Source organism: Branchiostoma floridae, chromosome 17, assembly GCF_000003815.2.
Source record: "Branchiostoma floridae strain S238N-H82 chromosome 17, Bfl_VNyyK, whole genome shotgun sequence".
Taxonomy (NCBI): Eukaryota; Metazoa; Chordata; class Leptocardii; order Amphioxiformes; family Branchiostomatidae; genus Branchiostoma; species Branchiostoma floridae.
In genome coordinates, this window is record NC_049995.1 from 3,853,728 (window position 1) to 3,873,827 (window position 20,100).

The window sequence follows — 20,100 nt, forward strand, 5'->3', positions numbered from 1 at the left end:
GGGCGAGATCGCTGTCACACCGGTATAACCGCCCTTCAGCGTAACACACCAGCATCTGTATCTTTATTTAGAATTTATATAGCCGGTAAACCGCCTTCTGCGTAACACACTAGCTTCTGCATCTCATCTGCATCTATATAGCCAGTAAAACCGCCCTTCAGGGCAATACACCAGCTTCCGTATCTGTATCTATATAGCCGGTATAACCACCTTTAGGCGTAGCACACCAGCTTCCGTATCTGTATCTATATAGCCGGTATAACCGCCCTTCAGCGTAACACACCAGCTTCTGTATCTGTATCTGTAATCTATATAAACGGTATACCTGCCCTTCAGCGTAACACACCAGCTTCTGTATCTGTATCTATATAGCCGGTATAACCACCTTTAGGCGTAACACACCAGCTTCTGTATCTGTATCTATATAGCCGGTATAACCGCCTTTAGACGTAGCACACCAGCTTCTGTATCTGTATCTATATAGACGGTATAACCGCCCTTCAGCGTAACACACCAGCTTCTGTATCTGTATCTATGCAGACGTCTAGACGTTATAGCCGCCCTTTGGCGTAGCACACCAGCTTCGCAGGCACGCGACGCGACAAGCAGCTGGTTATATTACACTGAACGACCTGTCACACCTAATCTTTGCACATCTCGCTGCAAATTTTGTTAAAAACTATCTTGTGAGAATGCACATACTGCACTTGATGGCAACGAGTTCCACCATACAATAGTTCTGAGAAAGTGCGAATATTTGAACGAACCGATCCTTGTTGTCTACTTCCAAACAACAATAAACTGGCGGTCCGTGCTCAGTGACTGGAACTGATTGCTTATTAATATTTCATACCATAAAATTGCGCCTGTCACCAATATTTGATTAACACCTGTGTGATCCTCCGATATTTGATATTGCAAATCTCTTAGAAATCCTATCTCAGAAAAAACTTAAGGCTAAAGAAGGGCAATTTGGGTCCAATAAAATAACAGGTGTAATAGCATGATAGCCGTTTATTGAAGATGTAATGTTCATACCAAGCCTTTTTGCGTGATTTATGTATGAGGGATTTCACGCAACAGGGCAGCCAAATGGCATAGACATACCGGCGCAAGCCTTCCACATTCACACTGTACGCACCATATGTGGTCGTTAATACGACTCAACGGCCGTGAAAACATATATTCATCTTTAATCACTAGAAAATACAACGCGGTACATCTTATTATAGATTGCCGCTACCCGGTTGTGGAGTTGAATCAGGAATTGGATTTTTTTATCTTACCCCTGTGCGTAGAATGGTTTTGCCCAGATTCCGTGAGTCAGACAATCAGCGGCACGAGGCTGTAGTACGGAGCGTCTTGCCAGAGGCGAAGCATCGGCAGCATCGCAGGCGGTGGAAGCTAGAGACACTACCCCGCATTTCAGCAAACAGTAGCATACCAACACAACACTTCCACGTGAGTAAGTCAACATTTCTTTCCGTATCCTTCAAATTTTAGTTTGTGATAGAAAGGGATTTTTTAGGAATTACACATGTAGTACCATTGCTGTGTTGTATTGAATGTTCAGGTAGCAACCCCGCATTTCAGCAAACAGTAGCATACCGACATCCCTCTTCCACGTGAGTAACTCGGCATTTCTTTCCGTATCCTTCAAATTTTAGTTTGTGACAACAAGGGATTTTTTAAGGAATTACCATTGCTGTTTTGAATTGGATGTTGGTAGCGTTATGCCAAATGGGTGGTGTACTCTATATAACGGATATAGCGCAATACGTAGCGTGTGAGTATTTTGTTATCTATTGCAGCTATAGCTACGTTATCTGGTTGCCATACGTATACTTCGTTAGATTTGTAATGATAACAGTGTATTCCCTGATAGTAGAATATTCTGAGAGCTTGAAGAACGATTCCACGCAGCGACTTGAGAAATGTCGTCTGTTTTACATATGAATTGTGACTTTTGCGCTTTATAAAAACATTACAGAATCGGTTTTCCCTAATAGTGGAATACTCTGAGAGCTTGCAGAACGATTCCACACAGCGACTTGAAGTATTGTCATCTGTTTACATATAAATTGTGACGGCGCTCTTACAACTTATGACTAGGAAAAATATGTATAGAAGTATGTACATATGTTGGTAGCCACGTAAAGCAAGCCCTCGCGCAATACAAGAATCAGAATCAGTTTTTCAATGTATATATCCTTCAGTCATGCAAACGTTGGAACTGTGGTATAACAATGTATTGGATCTATACCGACCTCTAGGCGCTGGAAATGACTTTTACTTCACCAATATCTAAAGTCAGAACCAAAAGTCATATCTCAGCACACGCGCGTGCAAAATCGATCCCAGCGTGGCCTATATATTGATTTTGCGGGTAATATCGTTATATCTATTGTATAAATCTTTCTTAGGGCTGATACTACTATTGGCTATTGTTTGATATGCATTATTAATATACCAAGTTGTGATATTTTGTAAATCTTTTTTTTTTTAGTTTTTGAATCGGTCAGAATTTTAATAGTGTACAAATGCCAACGTGGACGTTATGAATTTCGCTAATACATTTGTAAAGTAAGCAAATATATGTTATAGTTTATTGGTGAAAAACCACTTGCGGTCCAATCTTTAGGGCTGATTCAGCTATTGGCTATTGTTCCATGTGCACTATTGACACTAATTATAAGTTGCGATATTTTAAAAATCTTCAAGAAATGCCGTAAACATTCGAATTGGTAAGCCTTTTACAGCGTAGACGTTATGAATTTCGTTAATACAATTAAGTAAGCATATTGGCAGAAAGCCACTTGCGGCACAAAGCTGAATTCAGGTTTTTGACAAAGCTTATTGAAAATGAAAATGAGCGTTTGGCTTTGAATCACTCGTAATGACAAAAAGTATTCCATCCTACTTTCTTTTGAATCGTTATATGTTAATATCCTTAAGATCCCTGGAGATACAATTTATGTGTGCGTGGCAAAATCGTCTTAAGGCTGCCCGGAGAAGCATCTCAGTGGACAGGTGTACTCTTAAGGCGTGAAACCTGCAGGTATAAACCGAGACAAAATTAATAACTTGGCGGTAATCAATGGCCCGTATCTGATTACGAGTAATATAGCTATCCATCAAAAGTTATTCATCCGAAGGAAAGATAAACAAGAGCTATCTAACACCCAAAATTGTGACCATTGCTTGTTCAGAACGCAAGATATAAAAACCGAAAGCTCCACTGCCAAGAGAAGCCGCTAAGGGGCCCGAAATTTAATCATTTTCAACTTTTGTGACACCTCACCAAAAAAACAAACAAATATGAAACTAATCCTTCCAGCCGTTCTTGAGTTATCATGTTGACAGACACACTGAACACGCAGCTGCAGGGACACATAGACACACAAACGCTAGTGACAAATATAACCTCCATGACATTTCATGGATGTAACCATAACTGTACACAATCTAGCTCTGTCCCGGGACGTATAGTGAATATGCTGGACTCCATGCTACAGCGTGGCTGGTAAATGAGTTGTTTGTATTTATTCATAACCAGTCAACTGTCAACAATAACTAGACACCTTTTATCCTCCGACTAGCATGGTACGTCAGTTACAATGTGTTATCAGACATGTACAAGAGTTGTTGTCTTGTAGTTAGAGTAGCATTCATCACAGTTTCTGTTGGATGTTAGGTCATAGTTGCATCAGAATTTCGTCCGTTGCGACACAACATTTGGAAACTATAGACTCAAGATAATTGTTATAAATGAGAACACGACCGTATACTTCACGTAATGTCGAAGCGGCGACAAATTTATCCCGCAAATCTTTTACGGGCAACCTGTTCTATATCATTATAGACTTACTACATTGATACATAGGGATGGAGAGCAAGCACTAGTTAGTATGGAGACATAACTACAATGCAAGTGTACAAGATATCCGTATATAAGACATCATTTGCACTATTTTACGACGAAGCATGTATACATTTACGTAGAATAAAAATACATCTCCCAGCGTTTTAATTTGTGCAAACAGTTTTATATACAAACATCATTGAATATTTATTATTTAATAGTCGGTTAATATCATAAATATCCACATATATGCCCTTCACCTTCCTGTTTTTCGGGACTGTGTAAACTCAACGTGAATCATCTTGTCTTAAGACTACTACTTACTGTCTTTTTCGGGACTATACTCAACGTAAATTATATATTTAAGACTATTATTTACTGTCTTTTTCGGGACTGTAAACGCAACGTGAATTATCTTTTTTTTTAAACTTCTATTTACTGTCTTTGTCGGGACAGTAAATTCAACGTAAATCATCCTTTTTTCAAAACTACTACTTACTGTAAACTCAACGTGAATTATCTTATTTTCAAGACTACTACTTACTGCCCTTCAAGTTGCCTGGTGTCGTGACCCTATCATAAATTCTTGTCTCCGGCCCTGTTGCATGTGTCCAACACCCTGCACGGCACTAAGTACCCGGCACGCCATCTGTCTAGGACAGACATAAAATATTTACGCGCTTAAGTCACTTTTCTTGTCAGATTGTGCGCAAAGGAAACCATTTTGTCATCGGCTTTACTGAATGGCTGTATATCAAACGTTGGCTAGACTGTTGGCCATTTGATACCAGAACTTTTTGTTGTGTTTTTGTTATCAGGCCATGTTGATTTGATTATATGGGTGACATCCTCTGGGAACCCCTAAACTGGTGCGAGCGTGCGAATATAAAGAAGTTAAGCCATAAAAAAAGTTGCCTTCATTATGGAATAAAAGTGGTCAGAGCTTTTTGACGATGACATAACACACAGAATATAGTATGCCGACATAGATTTTTCATTATCATTCTTTCATAGAAAAACACTTCTCATAGACATTTTCATACTCCTGTCACATTGCGCAAAAATGTATCGGATGACGAGTCTGCGAGCTCTAAATGACATCTTCGGCTGCAGTAATAAGTCCGATCCTACCTCGATCAGCGCGCGATTTTTAGTGATCGTCGGCGACTTTTTGTTAGTCGCTCGATGCTCACTGTGCAACTAGTTCTTAACATCAGCGATAAGGCTCATTATCATAGATATATTCTTAGGCGATTGCCCGAGCCTCACTCAATGTGACAGAGACGGTTTTCGGACGAAAAATACGCGCGATCCTCTGCAGATCTTAAAATCGATCGACCTTCCAGCGATCGCGAAGTACGCCTGAAGATAGTCGACAATGTGACAGGGGCATTACAGCTTTGGTAGCGAAGGTCTCTATCTGACGTCTTGCGCTGCCTGGACACACTGACACGGTTATAATTCCATCAAGCAAAACAGACAAACTAAAAACCCACCACCCCCTGAAAAAGGACATCTACGTTGAACGACAAAGCCCATTTCTAGTCGAATCCAATATACTCCTCCTCTTTGCACTCTATTCTTCAAAGCCAGTCTCTATTAGCTAGCTTCCAGATCTTGCAAAACACTTAAGGAGAAAATATCTATATCCGCAATTCAGCTGTTATAACACAGGCAAGGTCTGATTAAGGCTGTCCTACAGACGTACAAGGGTCATTATTTTGCCGCTAAAGTTATTAAGTTGTAGGATTGCTGCAAGATTGCGCGCAATCGCCTAGTGATTGTAGTGTAAGCTGGGCAATATGTTAAGTCGTGCAATATCGGACGGTTAGATTAGACTGGGTGCTCTATTTCAAACACTGGCAAAGATAGGGAATGAAGTAGAAATGTTTGGTTGTGGCTAGGTACATGTAGGAACTCAAGCAATCACCGGCGGTTCAATACAATCATGTGTACTCATTAACCAATGAAGCAATTAAGCATACCATATCAGAATTGTGAAAAGAGTTATATATAAAGACATATATAAAGACATCAAAATACACAAAATGTCAAAATAAGATTCATGGGCATGATTTGTGTATATTTCTAGGTATACATTTTTATTTTTCGTTTCTTATGACATCCCATCGGGTTGGAAATGTGACCTAAGACTAAGCAAACATTGATACTTAAAAACGCAGAAGAATTTATCGCCTTCTTGTGCAAGAACTTTTGAGTTACACCCCATGTTATAGTATTGCATATGACTAGATGATTGAGTAAAGGTAGACTAGTCTGTAAAATGTTAAAGAAATGCTAGTGTAAATATTTTATAATGTTTTTAGTTGTGTATATTTAGTCGTATGTTATATGGTGATACAAGTGGGTAGATGAGTATCTTTGAATGTTTTGTAATTTATGACTTGTGAATAAAATGTGTGGGGGGGGGGCTTCTGAGTTACATCCCACAAACACACATAGATCAACCAAGACGCCGACGATCTCATCGGTATAACAGCCCTCACGTCCGCCCAGGATAACGCTCCTGCCACGGGCAGCTCGTTTTTCTCCCGCTCGGTGACAAAAAGTCGAACTGTAACCGGTGCCCTGAGGACTGATCTACTGGCAACTAAGGATTTGTATCTTCTAGGGAAATGTTCATTCCAGACACATGCGTATACGGGTAGCCATAACGTTGTGTGCAAAAGATAGAACAACCTCCTTATATAGGTGCTACACTTGTTATAAACAATTCCTCCTGAAACATAAGGATACGTATGAACAAAAATATTACCATCTTCGTCATATTTTCATGCTTTTATTGTGTATTATGAAAAAAGCTCGTTCCTTTCTTTAGTCTTTTGAAACATAGATACGTTGTCATAATGCTACAATGATAGATTATTTGAATTCATAAAGCAATGAACGTAATTATATCTATAAGGAATGATTATATTTGCATTCATAAAACAATAAACGTAATGAAATTAATACGAAATCAATAGATTCTACCTCTGTTTTATAAATGTAAAGTGATGAACGTATGAGATATGAATCCTGGAGCATCCCTACTGTGTCATCATCCGTTCCATGATCCCATTCAAAATCCTATCAAGATGAACACGTGTTATGAACGCCAAGAGATAAAGCCATGCCCCTGCTGCGCTCGTGCGTTAGTAACATAGCTTCTCCTGATAGAATATCGGATGCCTCCGGGAAGATGTAGGAATTCCAATGCCTTCTAGGAAGATGCAGACATTCAAAACACCCGTTGGAACATTCCATCACCTTCTTTATACACTTCCAAATGGAAAAAATCCTGAGGGAGTCTATCATTTACTCTACTACTGTATTTGTAAAACGGGCCATTTGTAAGTCCTCCTCAACCAGGAGGATTCGGAACACTGTGTCTTCTTTGTCATTTTCAACACAGATACAAAGCGGGTCTATATTACTATGCAATTTAGGGCACAGCTCTCATTATTCAATCATTTTATTATGTACATTCTGTTCGCCATTATACTTTCTATTTTTATGTCGTCATTATACTTTCTCTAGATGAACTTGAAGTTTCCATTTGGTATCTCAATCTACATAGGAATTATCTATCGGATGCGGAAAACATATCATCCGAGCATAAGACAATGTAAGTCGTTCAACATTACCAAGCACATGTACAATGACGTTCCTGAGTAGAGACGACAATGTTGGGCTACGATTGCAGCCCTGTCTAACACTCCACTCGGTTGCATGCAGATGATAGCGCTAAACTACACGAGGTTTGACATACATCAGACAAAGCAGAGTACCATCAAAGATTCAAGCAATGGCTGTCATTTTCAAAAGCAAATGCAACGTATGGAAAGTATTTGGTGACTTTCTTTTCCATTTTCGATGGAAAAAACATATTAACATCATTCGCGTATAAGAGGTATGATACAGATACGTTTTGTAGACATGCATTACAAGGACGTTCCTGGATGGACAAGACCACGTTGGGCTACGATTGCAGCCCTGTCTAACACGCCTCACGGTTGCATGCAGATGATAACGCTAACACTACACGATGTTTGCCATATATCAGACACAGCAAAGTAACATAAACCATTAAGCAAGTAACATCAGAGATTCAAGCAATGGACACTGGCTGTCAATTCCTCATGTTAAAGCAAGTGCAACGTCCGGGCAATACCTAGTGATTTCCTTTTCCATTTTCGGTGCAAGACACCCAGCATTACAGTATCCCAATCGGCTATGGACTCCTTTGACTGCTTCATGGCAATGGCAGGCAGTGGGATCCTATTCAAGTCTTATGAACTTCAATTTCCATCTTCCATGAAAATATATCAAAGTAACACATTGGGCCCTATATATAGGTATAGGCACCAGCCTGAAGATTTAATATATACATACACTTTGCTATTTTATGCTGGACGACCTAGTACTTACTGATAAGGTCATTAATCTTCAATGAGCCAATCAACGTTACTATCAACATAGTTTCATTATTTAGCTTAACCAGACGCCAAGCATCACCATAGGATTTTAGACAACTACACACTAGTTAAAGACGTTATTACGCCTGACACATTTTTGAAAGCTTTACTCTTCCACCCCATCTTCAAGCAGAACTGATTGAATGTGATGGGGAAGAAAATAACAAGTTGCTCTACCGTGACCTGAAAAGCGTTGAAAAGTCGGAACCCTTAATGGTTCCTGCTTGCTAAATGACCACAGCTAAGTGCTGCAAGCAATAAAGGCAACAAAATTGCCCCAGTTTCAATTTTTGCCCACTCAGCTATATTTCTGGTACACCGGTGGTAAATTGGTCAAAGTAGAAAGTCTGCTAAGTGTTCGCCAGGAGAATTTGTTCGCTCGTTTTTGTAGCTCCTCTAATGGCCATGTGTCCTCCAAAACATAAACCTGGAGCGATATACTTGCGAGAGTGTGTCTAGTACAGTATCTGACTGTGTATGGCTGTAGGAATGAATTTTAGAGCTGTAATACTATGAGTGACGCATTCTAACCTGCGTGTAGCATTTTAACTTGTACACAGTGTCACACACATATATATATCCTTGTATTTTATGCCTATGGTAATATATTTCAAAGCTGTGTTCATGATTTTTCATCTTATAAAACATTTACTATTACATGATAATTTCGTAAGATTTCTAAATCAAAACTCCAAACTAAAAGTGGAAAAAAAAACGTTTTTAAAAAGTGTTATTTTTTCTATCGGTAGTTTGAAAAGCTAACAGCCAATTCAGGCTACGAATACCGTTTTATTGGACCGCGCAGGCATATATAGATAAGGTATACGGTCTGTTTGGTCATGATTGATCTTGTTAACACCCCTGTCCTAAGGGTTCAGTCATATCACCATTCATATTGTCAGTGCGAGATATCTGTACGTCAAAGCTTTGGCGAAGTCTCTATTTAGGGTGAAGGATTTGTGTGATGGATTCTGTGTGTACTCCATGAGAGTTCTGTACATTCTATGTACTCAGACACAATATATCAAGTTACTTGAAGATGAACAAGTTACGTGACCGTGTGCGTAAATAGCAAGATTCAACTTTAAAAAACTACAATACTTTTTTTCTGACCGACAAAACAATAATTTTATGTGAAGGTAGAAGCTCACAGTCAGTAGTGTTTCATATGTCCTTGGTTTTACATGTCCTTTTATATTGCATGATGCGCACAAAATGTACAGCACCTTGGTTTAGTGAGAACACCCATAGCATCGCTGATATTCAATTATCTCGATATAAAATCATATGACTTAACCTTATAGGATAGCAGTGTTGTATGATTTATGACTATTAAGGACCGTGTTCGGCTACGCATTGAATCGCTTCCACCATAAACTTACATACATGAATGTTTTCTGCGTGACAAATATACATATTCTCGTCACGCTTTAGCCATTTACCTTCTCAAGCGTATTGTTATGTTTTCCACCGTGCAGCCTTTGCCACATTTCAAGTTATCTTTATTGTTTTTGGGTGTATCTGTCTGTATGTGTATGTCAATATCTGATCTTTGGTATGTGATCAGAGGTCGGGAAGACGAAGGTCAAGGTCAATTCTGCGCCCTAGCATGCGACCTTGGTACTGCAGCATAATTTCCATTTTCTTTATTATTTTTTTTTTGTGGCAATTAGCTTTTGATGTAAGGAAGATGTGGTGCATGTTTGCCCCCCCCCCCCCCTAGCAGCTTGCTCTGGAACTGCAGGGTCGTTTTTGTCAAAATATTGCAAGGAGAATAACGGAACAAATGAACGACAGATTTCCAGGTTATTTTTTTCTGTCAGTAAGAACATCTGTTAGCCTGATTATCCCATCAGAAAACATTGACATCTTTGGGCACATGTCTATAAAATAGTTGAGTCAATAACCCAAAGACATAAGTACGTCGGTAAAACTGTGTTTTCTGTCAATGAAGCTTTGCCCATATAACCTAAACGTACCTATCAGGGAATGAGCCATTGCTTCAGTAGCTATCACGGGAAGCCTGCCTGTAGGCATTATTAGCCTGGCATCCAGCCGAAATATAGCTCTCGAGTCTCTTCTCTCCTCTTCGCAATTACGAAGAGGAGAGAAGAGACTCGGGAGCTATGCTACGGCTGGATACCAGGCTAGGCATTATCAGATCTGGCGGTGAAAGCCTGCACGCTGTCTGGGGACCTCGTGGCTTGATTTGACACTACAAGAGCTGAACAAGACTGAAAGTTGTAATTAGTGCCGCGCAACACCGACAGTTAGAGCGATTGGTCCCTGTAGGCGGTAGACAGAGAGTGTATGAAGTGGAGCTGCCTTGAGGGTGGTAACAATTGAGTCCCCGGTGTGACTGTTCCTAACAAATCCTCACAACAACTTTCCACTGTGTACGGTTCCATAAATGTTTGAACATTTTGAAAATAACGATTTAACTTTCTTATGACATAATCATTGTCTTCAAGATAACTGATGAACTAGTTGGTCAGGACACGTCAACCTCTGGAGGTTCGACGTGAGCAATGGGTGTGAATCTGTATCGGTATCTATATAGCCGGTATAACCGCCTTTCGGCATTCTAACTTGTCAAAGGTCAAAGGTTATTGGAAGTCTATATCAGCCCCCGTCTCGGTCTCATGAAACTTCATCCTAATATGGTGTCTGGTTATTGCTACTCCATTACTACGTACGCTTCAGCAACCAATGCCAACACCTTTCTCCAGCACATATGCTGCTTATATGCCCCTTTAACCTCATCATTGAGACTACAACGTGCAGATATATTTGAAGTTAAATGCTTACCAGATGTAGACTGATTGATAGTGGGTCTGCCATGCACATAACATACAGTCACACGTAGTAAAACTACATCAAAATGCATGAGTGTCCCTGAATCACCTCTATACAGCACAACAGATGGTCAAATCATGTTGTTCTGTATGTTCACCATGGTAAAGAAGGAATAGGTTCAAAGATCATGTCACTGACATACGGTCTTCATTTTACAACACTCTTGTCTTCTTTCACGATGGATGCCATCCTGACAGATGTTTTAATTCGTGCTTCAATTCACTACAGTGTAATAGAAAGTAATTGTGTATTCCACGGTTACTAAAAGAGTATCCCCCAGGTATTGACTGTTATAAAATTCGTGCCGTACACCCATTGTGACACGTGTCGGCGCAGGTCTTCTACAGGTTATGAAGAGAAAATTGGTTGGTTGTTTTGGGACCTGTAAAAGGGCTGAGCCAATATGTCAGCATTACTCATTGACGTGTTTCTGCTGTAGGAATGACGGGGATGGGATCCGCTGGATTAGTCAATTGACAAAGAGGCTCTTCTCTGTCACCGGCATAAAGTGAACGTATGCCCCAGGTGCCATCTCCAATTTTTATCTTGACGAACTATCCCTTTCTGTATGGAGAGACTTAGCGCAATCTTTAAACACATTGAGGTATGATTTATTGATATTGTTGGTGTGTTTTAAAGTATATTTTTGTTATTCTGAATCAGTGTTTGTTGCATATGGACCATGTGCTTGAGGTAAATGAATATTATTGAATAGAAACTATCTAATGCCCAAAATTCTTGTCTATAGCTTGTCCAGAAAAGGGGATATCAAAAGCGGACAGTTCCAAGAGAAGTCACCTGTGGGGCCCAAAGTCAAAACGGTTTTTATGAGACATGACCTAATCACATACTAGTTTTCATGACAATCCATCCAAAGCATTTTCATTTATGCTCTTCAACCACTTACATGTAGTCCACATACATATCTTCAAACGCTACCGATAACGCTAACATTACCTTCTTAGCGAAGATAATAAGATAAATATATTCTACCGTATCCAGTACTATCGCTTTACTGGTCTTTGAACTGGTCCGAATAAGTTCAGTTCAATGCAAAATCATCTGCTTGAATGCAGCCAGCCTTCGTGAAGTTGCAATACCCAGAGTGCCCAACCTTACTACTGACCCCTAACTACACCTTCTGTTCTCAGTCCCTCTTCATCATATCCATCCACTCCTCCCCCCCCCCCCCCAGCGTATGTTCTACCTCTCTTATAACCTCAACCCTTGACCTATACATATCCTACACCTCCTCATCATAGACTCCCATCTCGTTTGTGATAGTTCAAAGTCTTCAATTTCAATGTCAAAATAGAATTCTCTATCAGCTTTCTACAGCAAACTTTTAAGTTAACAAATACATAACGCATCCCATTAAATGGTACTTATTAGCTGGCATACTATAGGGGTTATCAATAATGGAATCCGCTCGTAACGTGTTAATGATTGGATGGAGAAATCTGTAGGTTTATGATATGCTTTTATGGAGTTGGATGACAATCGTAAAAAGTCTACTATTTGATGAGACACGTTGAAAGAATAGCAATGTTGTATAGCGTTGTTGTTGTCGAAATTAGGATTATTTTATGACCATTTACACAAATTACAAATATCTACATAAAGCTGATATATAATATACCTTAACTTTTTACCCTGCAGTCTTTTCATAGAAAGTTATGCAATGGTTTATCTTTAGAAAGCAATACCTTTGAAGCAAAAGCCCAACCTTTTAAAAGCTGAAATCCGAAGACTAAAGATTTCTGCAACAACCATCTACAACAGATGACTTCCAACAGTAAAAAGCAAGTCTAAATCCAAAAGCACTCTCTTTTTAAGTTGTTGAATAATGTAAACTTAGAAATAAGAGTCCTTGTTACGATCTACAAAATCGCGAGGTCTTTACAACAGTTTCATGACAGGTCGTTTAGAATACGACGAGCTTTGAAACGAAATACGCGAGGTCATTGCCTGCATATGGAGTGGCAATAGGGTGCTGTTCTGTATGCTTCACATTTAAGTATTGGTAATGAAGGATTAGTCAAGAACAATTGAAATTTGTTGCGGAAATGAACAACCAAACATGCAAAGAAAACGTGTGTTGTTCTTTGTATAAGTACGTTCACACTGATGTAAATTCAGGCTGCTCGTATTCCATTGTTAGATATGTCGTACGACAGATTTACGACTTAACAACAACTTTGTTGGCGTAGTTGTAGATGGGTCGTGCATGATTCCACCATCTTATGACGTAAATATCGTATCCTGAGAAAAAAGCTGCTAAAGATCTCAAAATATATGTGACTGGACCTTATGGTAAATTTAAAAACTTGGGTACATTTTGATAAAGTCGTGAATAGGTCGTAAACAATTCCAGTGTCTTGTAACATAACACGTTGTCGTTTCGTCATCAAAAATCTTCTTCAACGTACATGCATCTGACTGCACTTTTCAACAAATTAACGACAAGAACTCTACATAGTCGTGGATAGGTCGTGCAAACGTCTTTTGACGGATAAGCTGTCGTATCTCTAATGCAATCCTCTTCGACATACATGATTGTAATTGCACCTCTAGAAAACCAATGTAACGACAATAACTTAGTCTTGTATGAGTCGTACATAATACTGTGAAGGACTGTTCGTATCCCCTCTGAAATCCTCTTCGACATACATGATTGTGATTGCTAGAAAACTCATTTGTAGTTGGCCTGGGATTGAAAATGTTGGCACACCGGACGTACCTCCAAGTCGATTACGATTCCTCTCCACCAGCCCCCCTAATGTGAGAGTGTTCGGGACGGCAGAACTTCACCAGGGGTGATTACACTCTAGATCATGTAGTAGTAAATGAGGCAAGAATTCGCGGTAGCCTTGAAGAACTAACTAAAGATCATGTAGATCCAGAAGAGACGATTGATTACATTGCATCTTCTTTTCTTTCAAAACCTGCTGTGTTTCTCCTAAAGGTACAGATGCTATCAGTTTAAGGATTCTTCTGTCGTAGCCTTGAAGAATTCAAAGTTGCTGATTACAGGCTTCGTTAAAGGTCCTCTCGATAAGCTCGAGGCCAAGTTTTCAGCAACTTCCTCTATCGGAAAAGATAACGGGTTATCATCGGCAAACAAATTACCTACCTACGTAACAAGAACACCTCCCCACCAGCTCCCCTAATGTGAGAGTATTCGGGGCGGCAGACCTTCATCTAGGGTGATTACACTCTAAATTAGGCGAACCCTGCGGTAATGACCGACAAGATCAACCCAAGAGCAACTTCTGGCTAAACGACTTCTCTCAACCTGACTTGATGAGGAAGGGTTTTAGCTGGGTGCAAGATTGGGGTATTGGACAGAAAGAAATGACCTCTATTTCATCGTATTAGCTGCAGCATTCCTTAGCAAAAAGCAGTTACAAATTGAATCTATGTCTAATCTGACCATGATGAATCGTAAGTTCTGTAATTTCTATTACGTTTCCTCCTTTTCGTTTAACATTCTAGATACACTAAGCCAGATCAGGACAAAACAACTGTAAGTCAATAAATTACAATTACAATTACAACAAGCGATACTCAATTTCAATGCGTTACAGAAAGAACCAAGGCAACCTTCACAATGACCAATCATTTCTTTTCTTTCTTTTCTTTCGGTTCAATATTTTTTTAAAAACATAAGGCCAGGGCAGAGCAACTAGTAGGTAGTAAGTCAAAAGAACTGATGATCCATTTCAATACGGAATGGAAAGCCAACAACCTTTAGAATGACCCACGAAAGCAATATTACATCTCGCTGCAAGAGACTTTTGAAAGTTCAGCCAAAGGCTCATTATTGGTGGCCTTTGCGGGGTCTCTGCGTTTCTTCCAGTGACCTTTATCAAACGTGAACTGGTTAAAGATCTTTCAGATCTAGAAGGGAAAATCACATTGTATCTTGGTTTCAGAAACTTCTTATGTTTGCCCGAAACGAAAAGATGCTATCAGTTCATGAATGATTTCGTGGTAGCCTTAAGGAAAAGGCTAAAGATCTTGCAGATCTAGAAGAGACAATTACATTGCATCTTCTTTTCTTTCAAACTTCCTGTGCTTCTCCTCAACGTAAAAGATGCTATCACTTTAAGAATGTATTTGTGGTAGCCTTGAAGAACTAACGAACGAACTAAAAGATCTGGTAGATCAAGAAGAGACAATTACATTGCATCTTCTTTTCTTCCAAAACTCCGTGTTTCTCCTTAACGTACAGATGATATCAGTTTTAGAATGCATTCGTGGTAGCCTTGAAGAACTGCCTGAAGATCTTGCAGATCTAGAACAAATGAGTACATTGCATCTTCTTTTCTCCAAAACTTCCCATGTTTCTCTAAACGTACAGATCTTATCAGTTTAAGAATTCTTTTGTCGTAGTCTTGAAGAACAAAGTAAAACTCTTGTAGATCTAGAAGAGACAATTCAAAAACTTCTTGTGTTTCTCCTAAAGGTAAAGATCCTATCAGTTTAAGAATTCTTCTGTCGTAGCCTTGAAGAATTCAGAGTTCCTGATTACAGGCTTCGTTAAAGGCCTTCTCGATAAGCTCCAGGCCAAGTTTTCAGCAACTTCCTCTATCGGAAAAGATAACGGGTTATCATCGGCAAACAAATTACCTACCCACGTAACAAGCACACCTCCTGGTAGGTATCAGGACCAGGAATCGGCGGACGGGAATACAGGGCTGACTGATTGGTATCTGAAGGGGCAGAAATTGGTTTGGGATCGATCCTGGGTTAAAGCGTTGCTTCCTGTCCACACTATCAATGAACCCTGGAAGAGGAACGAGCTGCAATTTTCCGGCTTGTCAGAGGAAAGCGCCTGGAAGGCCTGGAGCTGTAAGCAACAGTTTGGGCTTCTATATCTGGAGTCTGGCACACGGTGGATAGGAAACAACTCTTGTTCTGACAAGATTGAGAAAGCGTTCCGCACTACCTAAACTACGATTGCAGATTTCAATATTGGTGGAAAAAGCCGGATTAGGCAGGCCTGGAAGCCCTCAAGCTGTAAGCAACAGTTCTTACTATTTCTGTAGTCTCTGGCATGTACCCGTGAATATTCTATAAAAAGACACTTAGCGTTTAATTTCTACCAACATTTTTTGACCGTGTATTCTGACTGGTTCATATTGCGCTGCAGTTATAGATGTCGCTGCTTACAGATGCGGTAACAAACGTTAAGTCTGGTACATGTGTTAGAAAAAAACTGACCAGATTGAGAAAGCATTCTGCTCTACCTAGATTACGATTGTAGATTTCAATACTAGAAAGGCCGACATTTGCTTAAGAGCAAATACAGCATATTTCAGCCATACCCCTTCCCACGCAACATTGGACTGTTCCAAATCACCCCTGCGCAAAAATGGAACATCCTCTTAACAGTACATTATCCCCCAAAGTGGACTGGTATTGTGAATTGATTCCAGGTAAAAACAGAGCTTGCTTCTATTTTTTCAGAAAATGACAATAATCACACCTTCCATTCAGAAAATTTTCATCATGACTGAAAATTGTTGAATGACTTCATGTAATGTCATTAACAATTTTCAGTACGATAACTAGGTGTAAGTTTAAAAAAGTATAAGCTCCTTGTGATGTGGGTACATTTATTATTGCAGTGAACTTTTTTTATCCAAGTAGGGCATACGATTTAATAATTATCAAGCAGTTGCAGGTACTGTAGGAGCGTTTGTTTTCTTCAAGCTGTAAAACTGTTAAACTGTTTTACTTTGTATGCAATCAGCCATCGAGCCTATTCTTATTTTAGTTTAACAACTTCCTGCCAGACCCGGAAGATACGATTGAACCTTGTTCGAGGATTTATTTTCGTCTGTCTGGTCAGTCTGTTCATACCCTGGCGCTGAGGGTGTTTTATTGGGCTGAAACTCTGGCAGTTTAAAGTTACTTACAATTTAAATGTTCAAAGTTTATGTCAAACAACAACAGCACTAGGAAATGTGGCCACTATAGACAGGTGGTCACTATAGAGAAAATGCTGATCTATTGACTAGGAGCCATACGTTACACATGATTTCAGTACACTGATCATTAATCATATAAACATTGCACAGGTAAGCCAATTGTTTAGATGTACAACTAAGTTCAAATAATTCTGAAGAGAAATATTGATGAGAAAATAATCATTCTCGCCACTGTCTAACTTATAATTACGTATCAAAACTAAACGCAGATTTTCTAACTAACGCACCTTTCGCCGACTTCATCAAAGGACCGCCGGCTATCAATCAAACACGGCTGTTGATTAGACTTAGAGTTTCAAACAGTCATGTGCTGTGTGCCAGTTGACAGCGAACTTCATGCTACGTGATGTTTGACATTGCTTGGACCTTCTTTCCTACAGCGGTGCTTCTACAAAATATTTAGACTGTAACACTGAGTCCCACATGTTTTATAGAATAGAATTTGACGCAGAACAGCGTTTTTCGCTGGGTATTTTTCTTGAAACATACTTGAGATAGGGATATCAGACCGTCAACAAAAGTCGCACAGCGGCTAACGGCGCAGCGAAGATACTAGCGCTATAAATAAGCGCTTCAACTAAGGATGGCAACCCGTACAATATTTTTGTATACTGTTGAGCTAAGTAAAGTTTGTTGTTTATGAGGTTTTAGTTGTCTTTGAAGCTTTGACCCGAAATATTTTAAAGTCAAACTGCTGAAGAGAAGTAAGTGACTGCTACGATTATCGTAGATATGGCCCTAAAAACACTGATAAAAGAAGCCTTCTCAATAGTCTAAAATGCAAGAGCTTCCAGGGGGGCTTTGCCCACCTGGGTCCCCCCCACAGTGGCCCTGCCCCTGGACCCCGCCAGGGCCATTCGGCGGCCCCCGGACCCCTGTCCGACGCTTTGAAAAAATCCTGGCGAGAAGTCTGTACGGCCTGAGTGTTCAAGTTAACGTATTGTGTGGTCCCGCTTATGAATATTAATTAGCCTTCGCTTTCCTCTTCGCTGATTGGCTGAACCATTAATTGAATTAACTCTTCCTGCCGGCTAGACGCAGGTGCAGATGTCGGCTCTGTGGGGTGAACGTCCGAAAGGTCATGGCATGGAGAACGAAAGAAAACCAATTTCCCCTCAAAAAAGTGCTGTAATTAAGCCTTTTACAGTACTTTATGCCAAAAATTTTACTTGGATCATTTTACCAACTATCTTATGCTTATCTATACCAAATGTTACTCATACCAGGGTACAGGGGTGCAAAATATACCGTTATAAGACCGTCAACAACAGTCGCACGGAGCTAACAGCGCAGCGAAAATACCATCGCTAGCGTTTCAACTTCGGATAACAAGTTATAAGTACTGTTGAACTCAGTAACGTTAAAGTTTGTTTTTAGTTGCCTTTGACGGTTTGACCTGAAATAGTGTTACGCTAAACTCCTGAAGAGAAGTTAAGTGACTGCTGCGATTATCATAGATATGCCCCTAAGAACTGATACAATATAAAGCCTTCTGAATAGTCTAAAATGCGAGAGCCTTAGGCGGGCTTCGCTCCCCCTGGCGGGAACACTGCTATATACGGGATCATGAGGCCCCGCTTATGAATATCAATTAGCCTTTGGCCTCCTCTTCGCTGATTGGCTAGGTCTTTGATTCAATTAACTCTCCGGCTGACGCGCACAGGTGTGGCTCTGTGCGGGGTCACGGAAGGTCACGTCAGGAGGCCAAAAGAAAACAATTTTCCCCTCAGAAAAGTGCCAAAATTAATCATTTTAAAGTTGTTTATGTCAAAAATTTTACTTGAATCTTGTTACCAAGTATCTAATGCCTATCTATACCAAATTTCAGGTCATTTAATTGCAATACCAGGGTACAGGAGCCAAAAGTGTCCTTTTTTGGTCAAAAATTGGCCAAAAATCGCAAAAATAAGCATTTTGTTGCACTGTACACCCAAAGTGTTATTGAATTTATATGGGGGGATTATCAAGGCACATCTGTGTCAAATTTCAGCTCATTCGGTTGCAATACCAAGGTACAGGAGCCAAAAGTGTCCTTTTTTGGTCAAAAATTGGTCAAAAAATCGCAAAAATAAGCATTTTGTTGTACTGTACACCAAAAGTGTTATTGAATTTATATGGGGGCATTATCAAGGCACATCTCTGTCAAATTTCAGCTCATTTGGTTGTAATACCAGGGTACAGGGGCCAAAAGTGTCCTTTTCTGGTCAAAAATTGGTCAAAAAATCGCAAAAATAAGCATTTTGTTGTACTGTACACCAAAAGTGTTATCGAATTTATATGGGGGCATTATCAAGGCACATCTCTGTCAAATTTCAGCTCATTTGGTTATAATACCAGGGTACAGGGGCCAAAATATACAGTTTTGGTCTAAAATTGACCAAAAAATCTCAATAAAATCATTTTAGAGGCAGATATGAAAAAACTGAGAAAAAAGCATCAAGGTATTGGCCCATTCTACCCCTGTGCCAAATTTCAGGTCATTCGGTCCAGGAACGGCGGAGATGAATCACTTTGAAGATTTGACAGGAGAAAGAAAGAAAGAAAGAAAGAAAGAAACATTACGAATACAATATATTTCACCATACTATGTATGGCTGAAATATAATTAGAGAAAATCTGAACTAGGCAAGGAATATGATAGGTAAAATATGATGGTGTATGCTTTTTTGGAGTCACCCTATAGTGTATTCGTTGTATACAGTCGTTATACTTGTTCACCCTGAATTATTAATCTTAGTCCGTCGGTCCGGCACTTTTCATATAAACTATGAATATCAGATATACCGTAGAAAAATCGGCAGCTTTGTCTCTGTATACATAGTTGTATTGAAATGCATGAAACGAAAATAAAAGCAATTTCGAAGCAACAAAGAAAGACCAGTATGATGGTTTGATAGTCTTTACACTG

General features: G+C 39.7%; 1 protein-coding gene across 2 annotated transcripts in view; it reads left to right on the forward strand.

Annotated features, from left to right (window-relative positions):
- Positions 1-1,322: 1,322 nt before the first annotated feature.
- The window catches only part of LOC118404773 (protein REDUCED WALL ACETYLATION 2-like), a 29,486-nt gene continuing 10,708 nt past the window's right edge, over positions 1,323-20,100 (forward strand). Inside the window, exon 1 of one of the 2 annotated variants that reach the window (XM_035804105.1) lies at positions 1,323-1,465. The gene's annotated coding sequence lies outside the window, so the exon portion shown is untranslated. The remainder of the gene's footprint in view (positions 1,466-20,100) is intronic. The other variant, XM_035804107.1, reaches the window with a different exon arrangement.